Genomic DNA, 22,445 nt, shown 5'->3' on the forward strand with positions numbered 1-22,445 from the left:
AAATCCTGCTTCGTAGTACAGGCCTCTGGTCTCATCTTGACTCCATCCACGAGTGTCTTGAATATCCATAGCTTTCTTGCTGCTTTCTTGCTAGTCGCTGAAAAAGGACCTGTGTAAAATTTTCACATGTATATATTATGTATAAATATATATATATCATAATCCTCTATTCATACATCACTTCTTAGACACAGCAGATAGAGAGAGCAGCCAGCTGTCTTATCTTCTCCGGGTCAGGTCAACCTCTCCTCATGGTCGTTGTCATGAGAACCAGTATAGGAACCAGATTGGCTCCGTCCACCAGATCGTTTACAGATGACATCACACATTATGATCAGCTGTAGGTCAGAAAGTGTACGGATGTGTTCGAGCCGCAGACTTCCATTTAAATGAGCTAATTTTAATTGTGCTATTGTTTGTGTAGAGAAAGAGATCTACATCTAATAAAATATAAATGCCAAACTTGTAAAACAAATTACATGTAATTATTTCATATCTGTTTGTGTTGAGTGTATGTTCACTAGTACTGTACTGTATGTATACTATATATATATATGTGTATGTGTGTGTGTGTGTTTAATGGAGGAAGGTGACCCATCTGTACATAAGATTTTAGATTTTTTTAACTCTGTATTTAATTCTGTGCTGGGCATAAATGTACTGCTGCAGTCTGGGACATGGGCTGCTCCATTATTTATTAGAGAAGTACAACAGATTGGAATGGAATGGAATTCAGTAAGGCAAAAATGCTGCAAAATTGTGACAAATCAGTAGTTTGCCCTGTCTTGACAGAGGTAACCTCAGTCATGTCTCCAACATTCAAACTGTCTCTTCATACAATATCCTAATTAAGAGTCTCTCCTAGAACCATGTATTTGTCCCGAAGCGTCATAGTATGGATGTCACGGTTTGATGCATGCAGTCATATGAAGAATACGCTACAACCCAAACAATTATTGTCAAAATAGTTTAATAATCCACCTACTCTGACATGCAGAACGATAATTCTAGAGCATGTGTTGCAACGAGAACGTTTTGGCATGGATGTATGCTAGAACCCGAAAAACAGATAAATTCCCCATAACAATGTAACAAAGTCAATTATACAGCAGTATTATGTAACTACACCAAATCTGTAAATAGTTATAACCTGATGTGCTACTCCTCCTGGGTCAATATGAGTCTCAGTTTCTGTGTCCTGACGTTCACTTCTGTGGGTCCCCCTCCCCTATAAATGATGTCTCCCGCCATTACCTCTCCCTTTTTTTATTGTACTCCATGGGAGAGGTAAGTGACATTGTGGTCTTCCTGTTAAATCACGGTTGTAAGTTTACTTGTTAGCTATAACATCTTGTGCAGTCTTCCAGTCTAGCCGGCCTTTTGGGGGCATATGTAGGATAAGAGAACGTCAATCATATTCTTAATAATGGGAGGTTGTGGATGGAGGCTGTGCGGCAGGTGGTGGGCCAAGACCATCTCCCAGGCATCCAGCAGACGAATATTCAGTCCTTTGAACATGGCCCTGAGCACCTTGTCATGCTGCAGCGAGTACCAGTCGCTGTTGGTCAGCGTCTCAGAAAGAGACAATGCTTTGAGGTTTGCAGTACGGATGACGACCAGCGTACCTGGAGCCCTGTCCAGCAGGCGCACCACCGCCCTGCGGATGCTCTGCAGCCGCTGGATGTAGAGTCCGATGGGGAAGGTGCTGAAGTGAGACCAGATGCCAAGAACAACAACGGTGTTGATGCCTCCAACTAAGCCATCTAGTTCATTGGCAATGTAGCGAAGCTCATTGGTTGGGACATTGACAAAACGGATAGGGGGACCGTGGCAGCGGTACGTCACCAGAATGTTGTTTGCATAGTCTAAGGCCATGAAGGGCCCAACTTGCTTCAGGTTGTGCAGGTTAAACTCCTTGAGATCTAAAAGTATTAAAGAGGGAACACAAGTGGGACACACTGATTATGTTCACATTGCAGCTGAAACTGTTGTCAGAGATTTCTGTTTATTAACTACCTGGTAGTGCTGCAGTGAGGTGTTCAAACCACTGCCTGATGGTAGAGTCTCCAAACAGGTGGACCACCTTGCCTTTCAGACATTGACTGATAACAGAGGATGTGTTGAACTGGCGGACTGTGGTACCACCTAGGGCTCGCCACACATCCTGATAGTAATAGCCAGAGGGTCCAGACTTCACGCTGCTGCTCTTTACCTCTGGTTGACCTGAAAAAGAAATTAAGGCATTATAGCTGGCATTATTGTATATTTTTCCTATTGTCAACAAATCCTTTTGAAAGACTAAAACCAACAATGTGCTGGTAAATGTAAAGTTAGGTTGTTTGCAAATGTTTCTTTCTGCCTTTTTTATTTTTAATCGTCTGTAGCACATTAAAGTTTGAATTATTATTACAGGAGAGGTTAAATTAGTGAAAATTCTGCTTTACCTTTCATTTTTGACAACACGTTGACATTGGCTGATCCTGCAGCCTTAATGGAGACTTTCATGTTGACACCACTGAAAAAAAAACATCCATAATAAAAATATCCATATGTAGCAGACAGCTATTTTCAGCAGAACAATCTTTGATAAACCAATTGCACACTATTTCCCTAGCAAATGCAGTTCTCACACCATGAACATAAACTAAAGTGAATCAGGCTTATTATTTGATTTGTATCATTTTAGACTGAAAACACCTTTAGATTCAGTCTTTATCAGCTTACTCCTGAGATTTTCACCAAGGAGATACAAAGTATTTATTTATAAAAGTTCAAACAAAATGCCAGCCCTGTCTCTCTGCCCCTTCACCTTTTAAAGAGCTTCTCCTCCTCGGCCTTGAGTTTTTGATTGAATCCTCCCTTGGAGTGGTTGATCCTGGCATCACAGCTCAGCTTCTTTGGCTTGTAGCAGAACCATGGATCACCTGTGTGGAGGTCAGTGTAGTTGCACAGTGGCTGCGGGGTTGGACGCAGGAAGACATTACAGGTGGTAGTTTCAGAGACTGAGCCTGAGCGGAAGACGCTCTGGAAATAAATCCTATCTGGCTGTTCTCTGGTCAACCTTTGCAGCACCGTGACAGCCTCACTGGGGTGAACCAGTATCACCTGACAGGACAGAGAACCACAGTTCAAATTTCATACCCATTACTTGAAACCATGTCATAGCAGTAAAGACAAATAAAGTGAACACTACTGAAAGTTGCACATTTCATTTCAGGGGTAAACAAGATTGATCTCCAGATACTCATGTCTGAAGAAATATTCATTCACTTACCCCTCCCCTGAGCAGTGATTGTCCAAATCATAGTTCAGCAACCATAACTAGGCACAGCAGATCTGTCAATCTTTGAATTTCTCCACATGGTGAAGTGGTGTGCATGGGGTTGTAGTAAGAGCTATACTTGACATTTAAAGAGTTTGCAGTGTGTTCTCTTTTTTAGCCTCTCCAAACACAAAAACACAAAGAGTAAAAGTGTAAGAAATTAATTAGTGTGTTTGTCTGCTCTAATGTAATCTGCAAATGTTAGCATGTCCGGCTAATGAGTTTACTGCCTACAGGAGTAACCCAGCATTACCTCCAAGGACAAGGAGCATTTAATATTACATTATTTTTGGGGGTCACAGGTTACATTAAAAAGTCCACTGAATGAGATGCCATCTGCAGCAAAGCCTCCCACTGATATTTTTTAAAATAATTTTGTTATCTCAGTTTGAATATTTTACCCACAATTTCCATATTTACCACGGACAATTATGGCACAAGACTTAATAACATATTAACAGATGTAACTAGCTGATTCTTAAAAATAAAATCCTGGCTACGATCAAATTTTGCAGCTCTATACCTCTCTCACCACCAGCTGGGTACTGGAATAAATTACACGTTATCAATAACCTTGTTTGGAAAAAAACCCCACCAAAATGAAACTGCAAGGAATGCAGGTGGTCAGAACTGACCTAATCTAAAATTTTATTTCGGGACTTTCCCTATGAGAACTTTGAACAAAGATTTTTTCTTTGATGTTAACAGAATATTGGAACATCCTTGTAAATATCACCTAAGTATTCCTCTTTTTAACATCACTGTGGGGTGGTAAGCCTTTAACCTTTCCCCACTGGTCAGAGAGAGGTATTCATGTTCTCAACAACATTATACATGACAACAAACTCCAAGCATTCCAGGAAATAAAAGATCTTTTTGGTCTGCTCTGTTCTGCCTTTCTCTTTTACCTTCAACTAAGATCCTCACTCAATGCTTATGGAGTACCCAGGGCTCTCAAATTAATGACAACCTTGTTTCCAAATTTTACTGCTTTGTAATACAACTCACCATGCAGTTTGTAATATTTGTCAAAAAGTCTAGAATTTACAGTAATTCATATCAGTTGGTCCAGAGTATGGCACATCAAGCTGGCATATAGAAATCCTAATCATCAAATGATCCACTACAATTTTTTCATGAGGACGCACCTAAAAAGGCTTGCCAGGGTCTCATTGAGTCATTCTTGTAAATGCTCAAATTTCCCCAAACTCCAGGCACACAGGTTTGAGGTGAAAGTCCACAGAGGTTGACAGCTGTTGGAAATCAATGGCATCTGCCCAAACAAGTATTGTCAATAAAAATGTCCTTTTCTCCTGCTCTGCTCTCTCTTTGTTAAATGATGACACAGGTTTCAGGTTTCACAGGATCCATCTGTTTCTCATTGCTGTATTATGTAAGCTGGTTAATATGCTGCCAATAGTTATCCTATAACCTATTTCTCAATATGTCAATGGTATTTATTACTCTTGGACATACTAATTTTAAATTTTCACTGCCACATTAAATGATGCTAAACAGGATAATATTTCTTTTCTAGATAATGCTAGAGAGCAGATCAAATCTTTGATTTCTGAATGGGTTTAGCACTTCTCAATCCTATGCTAGCAATCAAATCTGGACTATGGTAGAGTGGTTATTTTGATTTTGATAAGAATAATTGACAGCATACAGAAGAATCCAACCACTTCATGAAATAAAGCACCCACTGTTTTGAAAATTACTAAGGATATTAAGTAGTATTATTGCAAACTGCATATGTGCTGTGCGAGAACAAAACGTTGACAGGCCTAGCAACAGTAACTGAGGGGGGTGGGGCTTAGCTAACGGTCTGTTATAAGATTGACACAATCACATTTAACATCATAGTTTTTAACATCACCTCAACATGTGCGTTTCCCTCCCAGAGTAAAGAAAATACAGCAGAGTAGGAGCCATTGAGATGATCCAGCACTTGTCCAGCCACACCTGCACCAAGTGCTCGGTTGTGCAGACGGGCAAGTAAGACGTCTCCCCCAGACTTCTTCGGACGGCCCTTGAAGTCATACATTTTAATTATAACTTCCAGCTGATCCCCTACATGCCACTGTCGTCGAAACTTCTCTGGGAGAATAGTGAAGGTGCTGTGGGCAGGATCAGTGGTCTGCTCCAGGGAAAGAGGATCTGGCAAGGATGGAGTTTCAGGCCAAGCAATGGAGTCTAATAGGAGGCGTTCCTCCAGAGCATCTTCAGGGGACCGTTGCTGGAAGTTGTAAAAGTGGTGTTGCAGGTGAGGTCTTGGGACAGAGAAGGTGGTGATCACCTTATGCTGAAACTGGCAGAGGGTCAAGAGAGTGATGTGACAAACTTATATAAAAAATTTTAATGTAAGAAAAAATGAACTAAATGAAACAAAAGGAAGATTTTTCCAACCACACATAAGAAAATCACTGAATATTTGTAGGGGTTGATGAAAGAAGCTGATCAAAGACTCAGTGATAACAGCAACATGAAAAAGAGAAAGGGAGGAAAACAACAGTCAGAATATCCTTAGGGCATTTAAGAGTCACAGTATCAGCCTTACCTCAATGCGACTCCATACACCCTCCAGACAGGTAAAAAAGCTTTTTCGATATTTTCGACCTGTTTTTAAGGATTTACAAGTACATCTTCAGTAGGAAGTAATGGGCTTGGGGCTGAGATCCACAGACATGGTAGGGAATGTAGTGAGAGATGGACTAACACATTGTTGGTTTTGGTCTTTTATTTATTGTCAATAAGAAAAATATAGATGGGAATAATAAAATTAAAATATATAAAAATATAAATATTTGAATTAGGAGTTATTGCTGTCAGCCAAATGCATGATTATTAGCAAAAGAACCATTTTCCTCGAATTGCATTTGTTTAGAAATATAGATGAAGGAAATTACTGTTATCCAAAGCCACACTGCATATGAAAACAATATCCTGAGATCTAACTATTTCAAACAGGGTCCACCCTTCAGGCAATCCCACTCAAGACCTAATTCTCACCTCCAGGACGTCCATGTTAAAATACACAAAGATGAAGACAAACACAGCCAGGAACAGGAAGATGGCAGCAAACTTCGAATAGCAAAAGTTGACCACTGTTTCTCTAAAAGCTCTGACCTTCATGACTGATGATCAGTCTTAATCTGTGGCTATAAAACAAAGAAACAGTGTAACTGACACCTTGTTTCGCTGTACTTATGTTAGTGATTACTTGCAAAAACTTAACCAGGGCAGTGAAATGATCCCTTTGCAAATAGTGTGGTATGTTTGCCTTTCAGTTATTTCTACTAAACTTGATGCAGTCACCCCGGACATTCCTCTGATTGATTGACCATTGACCAAGGCCATAACCAAAGTCAGCAATGTCACTCCCCTTGCAGTTTAACATGATGATTCATCCACAGGTGGCCCAGTCATTTACACTTTGCAATATAATATAAATATTTACAAAGTAAATACTACTGCCATCTTTTGCAATCTGCCACCGTCTCTGTGGGTTAGTTGCCATAAATGGCAGTTGTACCATGGCCGGGGAGCCAACCACCCACTGGTAGAGTGCTGCGAGTATCCTACCTGTGAAAAGGGGTAAAACAAACCAAAACAAATAATTCAAATAAAAACACAATGCTATCAAACCATACCACTATCAACACTGACAGGACTCCCAGTACACAGACCACACCTGTGAATAACTGCTATGAATCATAGCAAAACAATACTAAAATAACCACAAGAGCACTGTTACAAATTAGGTGCCTTGTAAAGATGAATTTGCGATATTTTAGATTAATATGCTGAGTTCCTGAGTTTTGTTTGGCAGCAGCCCAGTACAGTGACAGTGGTTAACTCCAAAGTTAGAGACAATTTCACCCTGTACCAGTAGAGAAGTCTCCGTTGACCATAGTTAGGTAGGAAACTAAAACAGCTTGTTTCACACGCAGCACTCTGTTACACAAGTATTTTTTAAAATGATTTTATTCCATATCCTAAAACAACAGGCTGATGCAATTGATGCAATTTTAGCTATAGCTAAAGTTAATAGTGCTGACGTTACATTGCGAATGAATAGTTTGCTGCAAAAGAACTTAACCTTATTCTTTTAGTAAGGTTGTAAGCATGACTTGTCTTGTTAAGTAAAGCATAATTGTGTGTTGTTTGGGGTGATTTGTGGCATGTTTGTCTATTCATGCCCTCTGGATCCATTGAGAGATTTACACATGCCTAAACATTAAAAATCCATTATAATTTGGTCAAATTGCCAAATAATTATTTAGAGGTTTTTAATGAGGACAGGAGATTTTATCTCCTGTTTTGGTGTTAAACTAACTACATGTTCTGCTCACTTCTCATGCCTGTGGGAGAACAATGAGGCATGAGAGTACACTTGGCTAAGTGGGTATTTTTCTCTGTTATGTGGGTATTGTTCTTTGCTCAACCCTTTCACCTCCACTCACATGTGTGAGTGCATGTTTTCCGCATTGAGCATGATTGCAAGTATTGGTCAAGGCTGCAGGTAGAGGATGATTTAGGTTTATTCCTTTCTACATTGCATCCCTGCATCAACCACATATGCACATCCAAGACGCAGAGTCATTGTTCCCACTAAAGTGGGGTGAGTTTAGTCAGTTTATTGCTGAGAGCATATATGGAAAAGATCCACGCACAATGTTGAGACAGTAATATGAAAAGCAACACTGTGCAAGGGGCACAGTGATGATTTTGTTTGGTGATAAAAGTGTCTGACTGACTTTGTGTTCAAAAATTATTTGACTTGAGTAAAGTTGCACAAATAGGCCTTATAATGTATGATTTTGTTGAATTGAAGTTATTTTAGTAGGGCTATTGTTGAGTCTGTTTTCAATTTAGTTATTGGACTGTGGAGCATTAATTGTTAAATCATCAAAAGTAAGAGTAGCCCACAATTTAAGTGCGAATGTGGGAGAATGTTTGGCTGAATGTAATGAAGATGTTTTTTTTTAAAAAAATGATGTTTAAAAGTCCTTTAGAGTGGAATTGTATTCAAAAAGTGTGTTCAAAAGATTTTAAATAAGAATAAACAATGTTTAAAATGCTTAAAAAATGAACATAAAGATGTTTAAAATGTTTTAAAAAGATGTTTTAAAAAATAAAGATAAAGATGTTTAAAATGTTTTAAAAAAGATGTTTATAAAATAAATATGTTTACAACATTTATTGTTGAAACCTGCATTTATGCCTGAGTGGAACATACAGTACAGGAATGATGCAGCTGTTTGTTTGTTTTCTGAGGGGAGGCTCACTTTCCCACACTTTGAAAACCCCTGATGTAATGCATTATGTACTGTATTTTGAGTAACTGTCCTGATTAGTGATATCATGACCAGAGCTAACCAGCCCTCTGCAACACGGCAAGAGACCAGTGATCTCAGGACCAGAGCTAACCAGCCCTCTGCAATACAGCAAGAGACCGGTGATATCACGACCAGAGCTAACCAGCCCTCTGCAACACGGCAAGTGACCAGTGATATCACGACCAGAGCTAACCAGCCCTCTGCAAGATGGCAAGTGACCAGTGATATCACGACCAGAGCTAACCAGCCCTCTGCAACACGGCAAGTGATTAGTGATATCACGACCAGAGCTAACCAGCCCTCTGCAACACAGCAAGTGACCATTGATATTATGACCAGAGCTAACCAGCCCTCTGCAACACAGCAAGAGACCAGTGATATCATGACCAGAGCTAACCAGCCCTCTGCAACACAGCAAGTGATTAGTGATATCATGACCAGAGCTAACCAGCCCTCTGCAACACAGTAAGCATCCAGTCTCATTGACTTAGATAGTGTTGCCACAGTGACCCAGACTCCATCAGCTAGCAATGACGACTATGCTGCCTACCTTTTGATCATGGGTTCCATCTCAGACCTTTCTTCTGATTATGAGGAATTAAACCAGGCTATAATAGCCAATTTTGAGAGTCATGCGTAAATGATTGGTTAGTATGACATTGTTTAATGAGTGCAGTAATTTCAGATACACAGTGGTAAGAAAAATTCAGTGAACTCTTTGGAATTAGCAATTTCTGCATGAATTGGTTATAAAATGTGATTTGATCTTCATCAAAGCCACAAGTATGAAGATGATTCCTGTGAACAGCAAACTCAAAATGTTTTGAGTCAACGTACCTCTAACCCTAACCTCCAATCTTGTTTTATTGACTGAACTCCAGATTTGCTAATTCCTGACTCCAGTTAGCTTTTGTTTATGTCATTAACTGAGGTTTTTATTTTTCCACCAGCACTTGGAATGTTTAATGGCTGTTCAATAAAGTTACCAAGGATAATTATGTATGTAATTATGTATGTTTATGTGTTATTAGCTGAAGCAAAATGCGTTTGTCTATACTTGTGACTTTGATGAAGATCAGATCACATTTTACGATCAATTCATGTAGAAAACCAGATAATTCCAAAGGCTTCACTGATGTTTTCTTGCCACTGTAACAGGAGCAGGGTAAGCATAACTGGAATCTGGTGTAGCTTACAATGTTGCCTACAGATAGGAACACCAGCCAGGACTGCTCAGATGTTCCTACCATGATTATGTAGAGGCTATAACAGACATTGTGTACAATGATGAAGAGTTGCAGGTAGCCTTTACATGCTGTGTCTATGAACTATTGCAGTGGGCTGTTGTTTCTTGGCTTTCAATTTCCAGTGTTGCATCACATTTACTTGTGCTAGATTCACACTGTACCCAAATATATGTGAGAGAAAAAAACATTTATATCTACAAGAGCCATTGTTTGGTTTAAAATGTAGTTAGCAGTAATGGTTAAAAAGGTTAATTATGACCTATGCTTATTTGACATAGTTGTCTGAGAATAACACATTGCCCAAAAAGTATAATCTTATCCCTGTCCTAATAGTTGTTTTTTTTCTTTTCTCATTCAACAGGGCATCTGTACACCCAAACACTAAATCAGCACAGGTGGTGCTCCTCAATCTTGCATCCCAAATTGACAGTAACCAAAGATGCAGGTTCGACATTAAAACAGGTCCATATCCATAAATGCTAAATGCAAGATGAACATAGTAAAATAGTAGCCATCAGACTAACAATAAATGGACCTGTTCATGATACTATGAAAAACTATTACAAGCAGATATATGGTGCTTATAGCAGGTCCATATCCATATTTGTTTAAGGTGAAAACAGTAAAACAGTATCCAGACTTACAATAAGTGGGCCTGTTTGAATCATCATAAAACAGATCTGTAGTCTTTGCATTTTCACTAAGATGACATTGCATGCTTCAATCAGGTGATTTACTATTATAGAACTACCATACATGTCAGACGTCTGTCATTTTGAGCCTGTTTGAATCAGGGAGAGAAATTACACTGCCTTGATTTTGCTATTTCAACATAGTTTGGCTCATAAGTAATAAGGGCAATCCTGAGACACTCATGCAACTTCTCATTGGTAATAGAACAACGTGCCCTTGTTTTGATGGCATTCATATGAGAAAAGCTAGACTCACAAGTGTAAGTGGATCCAAAAATTGTCAGTATTAGCAAGGCCACTTTCCTTATTGTGGGGTACTGATATTGGCTAACGTGCTTAGACCAAAAGTCCACTGTACCCTCAGACTGAAAGTGCTGTTTTAAAGCAAAGAAGGGCTGCACATCAACAAATTCCATCTGAAAGATGCTCTCATCAATACATGACATTTCTTTTGCTTTTACACAGATGTCTGCCTCAAGTTTGATGGAAAACGGGTCACGAGCAAACTGCAATACCTCAATGGGAATGCTGAAGCCTTGGAAACTCTCAGTAAAGTACTCAGGCAATTTTGTTATGAAGTTTGTAATGATGGTGCAGCAATGTTGTTGCCATTAGGTTTGTTCTGAAAATATTTAGCTTTGTCTTGAAGGCACAAAGCCTCTCAACCAAATCAGCGATAGACTTTTCCTGCCCCTACACTTCCAGATTCAAAGTGTTCAAGTGTCCAAAAATGTCACACAGAAAGTAGACTTCTGCTTCCAATGTTCATCAAACATGCGCTCCAAGAAGTTTGTGGGCTGTTAGTGTTTACATGTGCGAAGCAAAGACACAATCTTCTGGTGAAGTTCACAGAAACGGTCCAGAACCTTTCCTTTGCTGAGTCATCTGACATTGTTACAGATGAGTAAGTCAGTGTGTTTGGCAAACGTGTCAGCAAGCAGCTGATGGAAAAGGCAATGTTTCAGGCTGGAGGTTGATCAAATAAAATTCACAATGTTCATAACAGTGTCCATGGTGTTTTTCAGATCACCACTGAGCTTTGTACACAGCAAAGACTGATGAATGATACAGTGTAAAAAGTGCATATGTAGGGCTATGGCTGATAGCCTCGCCACCAGCCCTTGCACTCTACCGATCAGCAACAGGCAAACTTCTTATAAATCCAGTTCACGCTAATTAAAAAATGAGACAATCTTTTGAAAAAACACTTCATCTGTAGTGTGTCCCTCCAATGGAATAAGCCCCAGAAATTCTTCCCGGAAGTACACTTCATGATTTTCTCATTAGCGCATGTAGTCTTGCTTTTAATTTGACAAGTTTACATTATTAATTTCTAGTTGACATTGTGGGTGTATGTGATGTGCTATTGCGTATAGCTTTGTATTTTTTATAATATGTTCTCTGTGTTTTTTGCTTTGTACTGTTTTTTATTGTGCTGTTAGGCCTATATATTTTACTTGTCACCTGCTGAAGGGACTGCAGATGAAAATTAACTATAAGCTAACTCTGGTGCAGTACATCAAATGGTAACATGTTGAACACTGTAGGCCTACATGGTCCCAATGAATACAATACTTGTAGGAAATATCACCTTTGGACATATTTTTTAAAATCAAAACAACTAGCTAGTTGTCAACTACTAACTGCTACCTGTCACTGTTACCAACATTCCAAGGGAGAAAGTGCACTGAGGAAGCTAACAGAAGAGTTATTTTGTGAAGACAAGAAGATAAATTAAAGGGTCCTTGTTTGTGGTATTCTCTCTCTCTCTCCATGAACTGATCTATGTCCCTGTCTACATCTACATCTGTGTCATCATGTGGAGTGCAAGGGAAATATGTCTATGATCGTCAGTTTCTTTCGGACATTCGTAACAAAGACATTTGCTACGAGAAATACTGGCTAGGAGAGCTAAATCAGCTGAGTGCGCTTGGTCTGCTACACTCAGTGGGCCCAAAGGAGACCACGGCCTTGCCTGGAGGTGCGCCGGTGAGGAAACATCGAAAGCGGTGCGACAGGACATGGATGCAGGGTATGTGTGGGGGACTGCAAGCTAGGCTAACTGTTAACCCATACAAACCGGCAGCAAAGAACTTACATTGATAAGAAGTGAAAGCTAATTGGTTGTTCCATTGCAACATCAGCATGCTGCAGCAGAGTTACGCCTCCGGCATGTTGGACTGAAGGCAACCAATGTTTTAGCAAAGACCTTAATGACACCAGTAAAACATCCTGGCTACAAAGTGCTGTACTAAAGTAAAACAAAATTCTTTCTATTCAATTGTCATATATTTAATGCCTCTACCAAAATAACATGTGTTGAACAATGAAAAAATAACAAAATATGCATACTATTATAACTATTTAGTTAATTACTTATTTGTTAAATTTATGAAAGAATAAAAGCAGAAATTTGTAAAACATTAATCCAGAATTCCATTTATTAAACAACAAAATCTTTCAAATCATGGGTTCAGATTTACAAATTCTGAGTGAAAAATGACATGACGTGATGTAACATATAACATATCTTTTTGCCCCGCTTCAAAGAGCAGCAAAAAGTGAGCATTGGACATAAATGGAAGCTAGAAAAATCCAGCACTGTTGGGATTTTGAGAAACCAAGCAATCTCAAACTTTTTCATGTCAAGGACCTCCAGAATAGAATCACAATAGACCACAGACCCGTGTTTGAGAGGATTTTGTCGGAAGAATTTTGTAAGAAGATACATTCCCTGGAAGTTAGTGTAATATAAGTGAAATTAATCTATTTGTGCTTTCCTGGGAATCCCCTGCAGCCCTCTCGCAGACACTAGTTTGGGAACCATTCCTCTAAACAACTTGATAACCACATTACCAAGTGGATAAAATTAGGGATATTACAAGAATTAATACATAGATACCATAGACACATAAATACCAAATCATTACCAGCATTTTTAAAATTATACTAAAACCAGCGTTTTTAGTTATAACTAGTATCAGCACCTCACTCTGTATCTCAATGTTATTATTCTAATATGACCAGGGTGTTTCTTTAAATGCTGAAACACTTAAAGTTTCGGTCATACTTACAAGATTTCAAACCAAAATGAGAGCACATAATCACACAGTTGTATTTGTTGATCACATTTCATACAGTTCCTCTAATTTGAAATGACTGTTTTTTGGGCTACTTTACTTTCTACTTGAAGGCTACAGGCCAATATTTAATTCATAACTCTTATTTTAATGCAGCATCTGTGATTAAATACCGAAACACACAGGGCCCTATTTTAACGATCTAAAGCGCACGGTCTGAAGCGCCTAGCACAGTGCATTTAGGGTTTGTCCAAATCCACTTTTGCTATTTTAGCGGCGGAAAAATGGTCGCTGGTCAGGCACACGGTTCAAAGGGGTTGTCCATAGTCTCCTAATTAATCATGGGTGTGTTTTCGGCGCAACATGCAATAAACCAATCAGGGTGTCATCTCCCATTCCCTTTAAAAGCGCTGTGCGCTTGCACCTTGGTGGATTGCTATTATGATGGCGCATTTGCCAAGTAGAAAGAAGGAGCGCTTCTCCGCAGAGGAAACGGATCTGCTCGTGCGCAAAGTGAAAGCGCACGATCCTTAAAGAGCACACCGGCCCCTGCTCCTCCTGAATCCTCCCGTGGCCAGTCCCAGACCGCCAGTTTAAGGTCCTGCTCATTAATTTGTTGCGAATATATTTTCGTTTGGTTTTTGAAAAGGTTTATTTTTTTAAATTACAGCTTTGGTTTCTTTAAAATCGTTTTGTACAGTCATGGAGTAACCGGTCAAATCAGCGGGGTTTTAATTGCTGAAAGTAAACCTGATCACTGTATTCTCAAATATGTTAAAGAATATTTGTTAAATATTGTTCAAGAATTAAATCATTCCATCGTTTTAATCATGTAAAGAATCATTAACACAGTTGTCAGGTCTTGATCAGCTCTCCAAGGTTCTGATCCTGCTGCTGGAAGCAGCTAGAAGCTGTCCAAATTTATTTTCTTCTTTAGTTTAATCATTGTTTTCATCTCACTTATTTCATTTCCATGTGTTCCTCGTGTTTTCATGTATTGATGTAGCAGGAAAGTCGATCTATGTCTGATCCGTGAAATACCTCTGTGTATTGCCACGATTTGGTCAAATAAATAGACAATTTTATCCGTCATTACTGCGATTAGTTAATTCTGATAAACATTGTTACTAAGCATTATTACATGTATTTTTTAAAAATATGTTGATGTACACAATAATAATCTTTCACATTGTAATCTTTTTATTTGTAATCTTTTGCACGTCCGAGTGTGTGTAACAAGCAGAGTGAACGTGCGTTGTGCACCCGCCTATGTAGCCGCATATTATTGTCTTTATAATGCGCCCTTAAAATAACAGAGAAAAACTCTGCCACAGACTTCAGACCAGGCTTTGTTGGTCAACATTTCAGTCCAAAATGGCATCAGCATTATAGCAGCGCCATTTAGCAGTCGTGTCAAAAAAGCACCAGAGTTTCGTCTCTTGTGTTTCTATACTCTTTGCTGGTAGTTCCAACAGTCATGTTGCATAATGGTCTCTGGACAGCAAAATGGATTATATAACTCCCTCGTCAGTGCCGGTCACTTGTTGACATGCAAGAGTTGTCTACATCGAACTGACACATGTACTTTTCTCTCTAAATGCACTTTAATGCACTGTGCCGCTAACTGCTCAATCTTTTTTTTTTCTCTTGGGATTTATATGTTTTTATATATTTTTTTAAATTTAATTTGTAGATATACAGTATATCTTTATCTTCTCTGTTGTTGCACTGCCGTGGTGGTGGATCAGCATTTCATATTTTTTGTGTATGCAAAAAAAAAAAAAAAACAATATATAAACAATAAACAATTTAACTTTATTGTTAAAAATAACAATAAACTAAATTTTGAATCTTGAATCTTGAAATATTGAAGTTGGGGAACATCGGCATTTATCTCTCCAAAACTTTCTTGCCCCTCTCTGTTTTTGATTGTTACAAATTCTGCAAAACATAAAGAAAGAAAGTGAAATGACGCGTTCTGTGCCCTACAGGTGTGAGTTTATCTCTACATGGGTCTGAACCCCAGCAACAGAGTCTTCACCAACGCAGAGTCTCGCTGCATCCTTCAGCCACTGGCTACCAGGCAGCAGACAGACGCCTCACCCTCTCCTCCTGTGGGAAGGCAGACATCATGGAGGAATCCTCGGCTGAAGCCCCGGACTCCAGCACTCAAGACGATGTGCCTCCTCTCAGTGAGACCCACAGACAAAATGACCTAGAAGTAAGGGAAGTCAGTCCCCAGATTGGCTGGCAACCCTGGGTGGGTAAATAAACTCTCCGATCCTTCAACAACTCCTAGATGAGTCTCTTGAGCAAAGCACAACACTTTCAACAGCAGTAATATTGGGCAGCTTCAAGTAATAAGTGTGTGATCTGAAAGTACCACTTAACTATTCAGTATGTAACAGAACTGTTGTACTGGATGTAGTTGCAGGCTACTCACAGTACATAAACTTGGTAAATATTTGTATTTACATTACAAATCTCTTCCCCCTACATCTAATTATTATGACAGCAAGTGCCACTGCTTCCTAGTAAAAATGAACTGCACTATGATGTTACATAAACAAAATGTATTGTCACATTTTTGTTTTGTTAAGCTTCATAATATGTCTGAATAATAAGGTTGGCAGCTACTTTTGACCTACTTAATTTAGCTGCACTACATCTGTGATGCCAATGGGTGGCAGTGTGAGACTAGGTGCTACTGGGACTCTAGACTTTATACAGTGGGGAGCTGCCTTTGCGTCTCATTCTGACAAGAGCAGCCGCACCGACTTGTAGCACGTTTTCATTGTCTCACTAATCCTGTTTCAGGTATGTATTTAAGTGCACAAGTACATCAGCTGTCACAAAATCAGCATATTACCATGTTCTACTACATGTGGAAAACTTGCCTGAGTGTTAGTGAATAAATTTGTTTATGTACAAACGGGTAAAGTTATGCTATCTACCAGAGGCGCTGAATCAAAGTCAGGGCTACTTTTGTTGTGTTGCTATTTTCACGCAACTACGCAGCTTTTACGAGCGTTTGGATAATCATATTCTCTGCTCCTGTACGTTTGTGTTACAAGCCTGAGGGTTTCTGAATAATAAGTGTTAATAAGTACATGTTTTTGCTTGTTTATTTGTATTACAGTCTAGTTAGATTTACAGACAAGTTGGGTTGCCCACTGATTATAAAACCCTTAATGTTAATGCTCATGGTCTTAAATGTGATGTTAAATTGTTCTACATCAGTAACAGTTGTCCAGTTCTCTGAATAACAGTAAATCAGTAAACTGAATGGTTACATTTCTAATGTGCATTGAGAGATAAAGTGAGGTAATCCACTGCATGTAACAAGTGATAAAAATAAGCACTGTTGGGAGATAAGTGAAAAGTGAGGATATGAGCGTTTCACAATTTATCATATTGATTTTGTTTACATTTGGTCATGTGTGTATTTCATGATTGATTTGGTTATTGTCTGGAAATTTGTAAGAGCCTTTTGGAATAAAACAGAGAGAGACTGACAGACTTTATGCTGAAATTACATTTAATAAATGTTTTCATTCTGATGAGAGCAGCCAAACTGAATTGTAGCACATTTTCATTGTCTCACTAATCCCGTTTCAGGATACTTTTACTGTCAACACTGTCTCAAGCCTGGGAGGTGTAACAATGAGAGACTTAAAAGACAGTTTTATGATATGCCTGAAGGCTGGGCAATATAACCAAAATCTCATATCCTGATATAGGTCATTTCATATCCTGATAACGATACCTATCCCGATATAGCACATTTAATTTAATAAATAAATAGTTGGTCCGTGCATCCCAACCCCCCTGGCCCCTGTTGTCTGTCCATCCTTTGTGTGGGTTAAATTAAATTACTCTTCTTGGCTTTTTACTCCAGAAGCTTTTATTGCTCTTACAGTAACTTAATGAGTGTAGTTGTCGTCAGCTTGAGTACTTCACCTGGTTTACTGTCTTTACTGTGTGCGCAGCTCACACATGGAGGGTTCAGCCCCACCTGCGGTGAACCATAGAGAGCAAAGGAGAGTAGCACAACCATAAATGACAGCAAAACGCAGCAGAGACTCTCTGACACAGCTGAAATTAAACAAGTGCACATACATTTGGTAAAAGAACATAAATAAAGACAGTCTCTACTATATTTTGCTGTCATTTACAGTCACTGTCTTGCTGTTTCTCTCTTCAATGCTCTTTCTCAGCATGAGCGGGGCTGCGCCTGCCGTGTGTGTGTGTGTAAGTGAGTGTGTGTGTAGCGCAGCAGACCAGAGACAGAGCAGTGGAGAGTTGACAACTGAACTTGTTAGATTACTGTAAGTGCAATAAAAGCTTTGCAAGTAAAAAGCCAAGAAGAATAATTGTCACACAACATATATCGTCATATCGCACAGCCCTGATTCGCCTCACATGTTCAAAATTACATTCCCAGTCAATATTTACTAGAATATAAAGGTCATTGATTGAAACCTAACAGGCAACAAATGAGTGTCACGAGGTCCAGGGAATCCAATCTGTATTCCTGTCTACTTTTTAGCCATGCTAGCGACATGGCTAAAAATGGCATGGCATGAGGGTTGACAATATCATTTTTTCTGTCCATTACTTTGGTTTGAAATATCTCAACAATTATTGGATGGATTGTCACCAGCAGGTTGTCTTTTTTCACTTTGAATGTCTTAACAGCTATTGGATGAATTACTATGGAATTTGGTAGAGGGAACCCTAATAACTCTGGACCACCAGCAGGTCAAATTTTCTCTACAAGGAAATATCTCAACATCTACTGTATTGATTGGTACAAAATTTTATGCAGACATTCATGGATCCCAAATGATTTATCCTAAAGACTTTTGTGATGATTTTCATCTCCGCAAGCATTTGTGGTTTTGAGTGAAACATCAGACAGTCATGTCCCCCTCAGGGTGAATCATGATGGTGATCCATTAACTTTTTATCTAGTGCCATCATATGGACAGAATTTCAGTTTGTCCAATATTTTGGTTTATGACATTCCTGCAAGACTAATGACAGTCCCATTGTCATGGAAATTGTCTGAAAACACTAACTAATCTATTATTACACTCACTAATCTAATCTATTATAGTTTCTGCAGAAACAGAGAAATGATATGTGATTGGTCAATGTATCAGTTGTGTCACATCCTGCCTGGACTTCGTTTGTTTTTCTGGACTTTTTGTGTTCTTTTGGGTTTTCTGTGTTTCTCTTCTGTTGTCATTCCTTCTGGTCATATGGTTTTGCTTGTTATGATTTGGGTGGTGGTTTAGAGGACTGCATTATTAGTTAGTTTATAGTGTTGTGTGCTTAAGTTTTTGTGGTTCTGGGATGGTTTGGTTTGTGCTAGGTTGTGGTTTGGAGTATTGTGTTTTTGGTTTTCTGGTTTCCCTGTGTTCTCCTATGTTCATTTGCTCCTCCTCTCACCTGCCCTGCATTACCCTCGTTAGCCCTGCCCTGCTCTGTGTCTTCCCCACACCTGCCCTGTGTTCACTTCATCAGCCCTGCCCTGCTCCCTGTGTTTTCCCAGCCAATTGGCTCCCTGTCTGTTCACTCCCCTCTCCTGAGTTCCCCACCCATCTCCCCACCTGCACCTGATCTCCTTGTCGGTTCAGTTACTTTTTAAGTCTTGGTTTTCTATTCAGTCCTTTTTGGATCATTTGTTCTGTTTGTTTTGTGTTTTGTTCTGTTAGTTCTGTTTGCCCTGTTTTGTCCTGACTGTTCCGACATTAAAGAGGATTTTTCATCAACCTTGCAATCTCTGCATGTCGGTCTCTGCATTTGGGTCCATTCCTGCTATACTCTGTGGGCACATCTCAAATCTCTTATTTTATGGAAGTTGTTCCTGATGCGCCATTTTGACAGGCGTCCCAAGTCTCTTATTTTGCTCGGAGGAGTGAGGAGCGAGAAACAAGGAGACATAAAATAGGAAACTTGAGATGTACCTGAGGAAACAGACAAAATGAGACAGCCTTGCTTCGGAGCCGTCATGTCAATGAAATATATGACGTGCAGCAGAGCTGCATCATCTGTCCATGGTTGTGTTACAGCCTACCGCTGTATATTATGATTTCTGACAGATGAGCAGAACAGTGTTCATGACAATGTATATATTTACTTGTAATTCAAATCACAACATGATAATGTATAGCAAGAATGTACAGATGTCATACATTGTTATATTTTACATACATACACACACACACACACTCACACACACACACATATATATATATATATATATATATACTTTATATATTTTATTGTGTGAAGCACTATAAATGGTTTGTATATTCCAGCTGTGTGTCACACCTCTTTTATATGTCACGGATGCTGAAAAACTTTCACAAAGGATACACCTGTGTAACCTCACTCATAGCTCCTCTGGCAAGCCTCCTCTCTCCTCGCTCCTCTCTCCTCCAGATGCATTTTATGAATTGAGACATCCTTCAACATGGCGCACTGAGTTGCTGCAATTTCCGGGTCACAGGCAGGAGGACAGAGGAGAGAGGAGATGAGGAGGCACAAAATAGAGAAATGAGAAGAGCCTGAGAAAATTTGTTTTTAGAGACATGAGACGTCCTTTTCTCTGAAGTGTCACGCGAAGCGATGTCTGTTTCTGATGACAGTTGCAGCTGATCACAGCTGGATCAGCTGTCAGTCGGCTTTAACCGCTGTAGAAACTTCTGATGGAGTTTGTGTCTGCACACATGTGCACTGTTAATACTAATAAAGGTGCAGTTATCACTGCCAGCAGCTGTTTCCTCTCTGCAGCTGTAACCTGTTTAACACCCAAATAAATACAAACATGAATGAAAACCTGCATTCTGTATTTACGCTGCGTCCTGTGTCCTGCTCAGGGGTACAGTAATCATTTTTACTCGTAGAATACGTTTATACTACTTATTGATTATTTGCATCTGTATCTGCATCTCTTTTTTGATATTCTGATTGTGAATTTATTATTTAATAACCCAGAATATGATCAGGGTGTCTTCTGAGCACTGGAAAATATGTATTTGGCTAAATGTTTAAGGAAAATTGGAAATTATGTAACTTGCATCAAACCCGACACTCAGGAATTTTCAGCCTCACATGTGACTGAATGGAAATGACGAAATGATGTAAAATAAAAATGTATCTGGTGTGGTAGATCTCTGCCTATATATATGTATGTATCAGTGGAGGCTGGTCCATAGAAGCAGAGGAGATTGATCCTCCTCTGTTTTTTGAGAGGCAAAAGGGAGATCAAAATATCAAAAAGAATATTTGGTTGAAATAAACCATTACCAAATCTCAGTATTATTTATAAAGTATTTTTTCTCTGTTCTTTGGAAAAAATCTATTACTAAAATTCTGTTTAAAATGTTTCAACAGCGACACCTGCAGGGCGGGAGGAGAAAGGGCAGTGTGTGTGTGTGGGGGGGGGGGGGGGCAATTGGTGGAGGTGGAGTGGGGGACAGAGGACGACAGGTGCCTGCTGTCCTCCGCAGGGTGGAATCTCTTACATTGGACTTAATGTATTTCATTTTTTTTTCATGCTAATCTGTGATTGGCCATGACACGTAAAATGACGCTCCAAGGGAGGCTGTCCTCCCTTACTAATCAACAACCAGAATGCAATATTGACATCAAGTTGGTCCAATGATAGTTTCCAGATTTCATCTTCAATTCTCTCCACTGTAAGGCAGAGTAGCAGCAGTAGATAGCTCTTTGCGTTAGCCAATGCAACAGTAGGCGTGTTGTAGCAGCCTGAAGGACTCATTGTACATCCACTGAAGGACTGTTAAGGACTGTTGTTAAGCTAAAGGGAGAAATTATCTGGATTGTGCAGCGCAGCAGCAGCAGGACGCTGTTGGGGAGGCTGGAGAGAGAAGCAACCGGAGAAACAACCAGGAGAGTTAGCTTGTTTGACATTGTTGCTAATGATATCAGACTGGTTAAGCAGCTGCCATAAAGTTCTGTTAACTAACTAACAAACAAGATGACCAACAGTCACAAATGGATGTTATAACATGAATACTTCATCTCCATGATAGAAAGAAGAAGACGTGAGATAACATGAGTCAGATACAGCTTCTCTCTCTCTGTCTCTTTGGTCACCAATTTCATCTCTGATGGTTAAATGTCTCTCTGTGTGGCTGTTGTGTGAATTTATCTCCTTAACAAGAATGCAGCAGAGATCACATAATGTGTTGTGGGTCACGTTAGTTTGCTTGTTTAAGTTACAGTGAGCTGTCTGGACTCACTCATTCATTCATTTTTAATTGAGTGGTTGTTCAGTCACCTGTTGATGTTGTATGATTAGTGTGCAGGAGGTCTGGCTGCTTGCTTCTGACAGTTTCTTTAGTTCGTTTTTAAGCTGAGCCGTATATTGAGTAATAAGCTTAAAGTAGCTAGAATAATAAGTGTTAACTAGTGGTGTAATGGATTGTAGTTGATCCGTGATCCATACGGATCGCCCCCCACGGTTAGGCAGGCATATGAACTGCGAATTAACTGCAAAATTTAATGTCTCATTTAAGACAAAGTTAACAAACTGCTGTAAGTACAAGTCATGGACAGACAGCATGTCGCTAACGTTAATAGGGATTTTGAAGAGCAACGATCAAACCAGCATCTAATGGGTCCGATAACTAAGCATTGACTATTTTATATATTTTATTTTATTTTATTTAAACATTGGACATCTTAAATGTTGTTTTCATTTAAGACCATAGGCAAAAGTTCCTTGC

At 39.3% G+C, this 22,445-nt stretch overlaps 1 pseudogene; it reads left to right on the forward strand.

The window, feature by feature from the left end:
- The window catches only part of LOC122975236, a 59,108-nt pseudogene that overhangs the window by 22,588 nt on the left and 14,075 nt on the right, over positions 1-22,445 (forward strand).

The sequence above is a fragment of the Thunnus albacares genome, chromosome 23, assembly GCF_914725855.1.
Source record: "Thunnus albacares chromosome 23, fThuAlb1.1, whole genome shotgun sequence".
NCBI classification, from domain to species: domain Eukaryota; kingdom Metazoa; phylum Chordata; class Actinopteri; order Scombriformes; family Scombridae; genus Thunnus; species Thunnus albacares.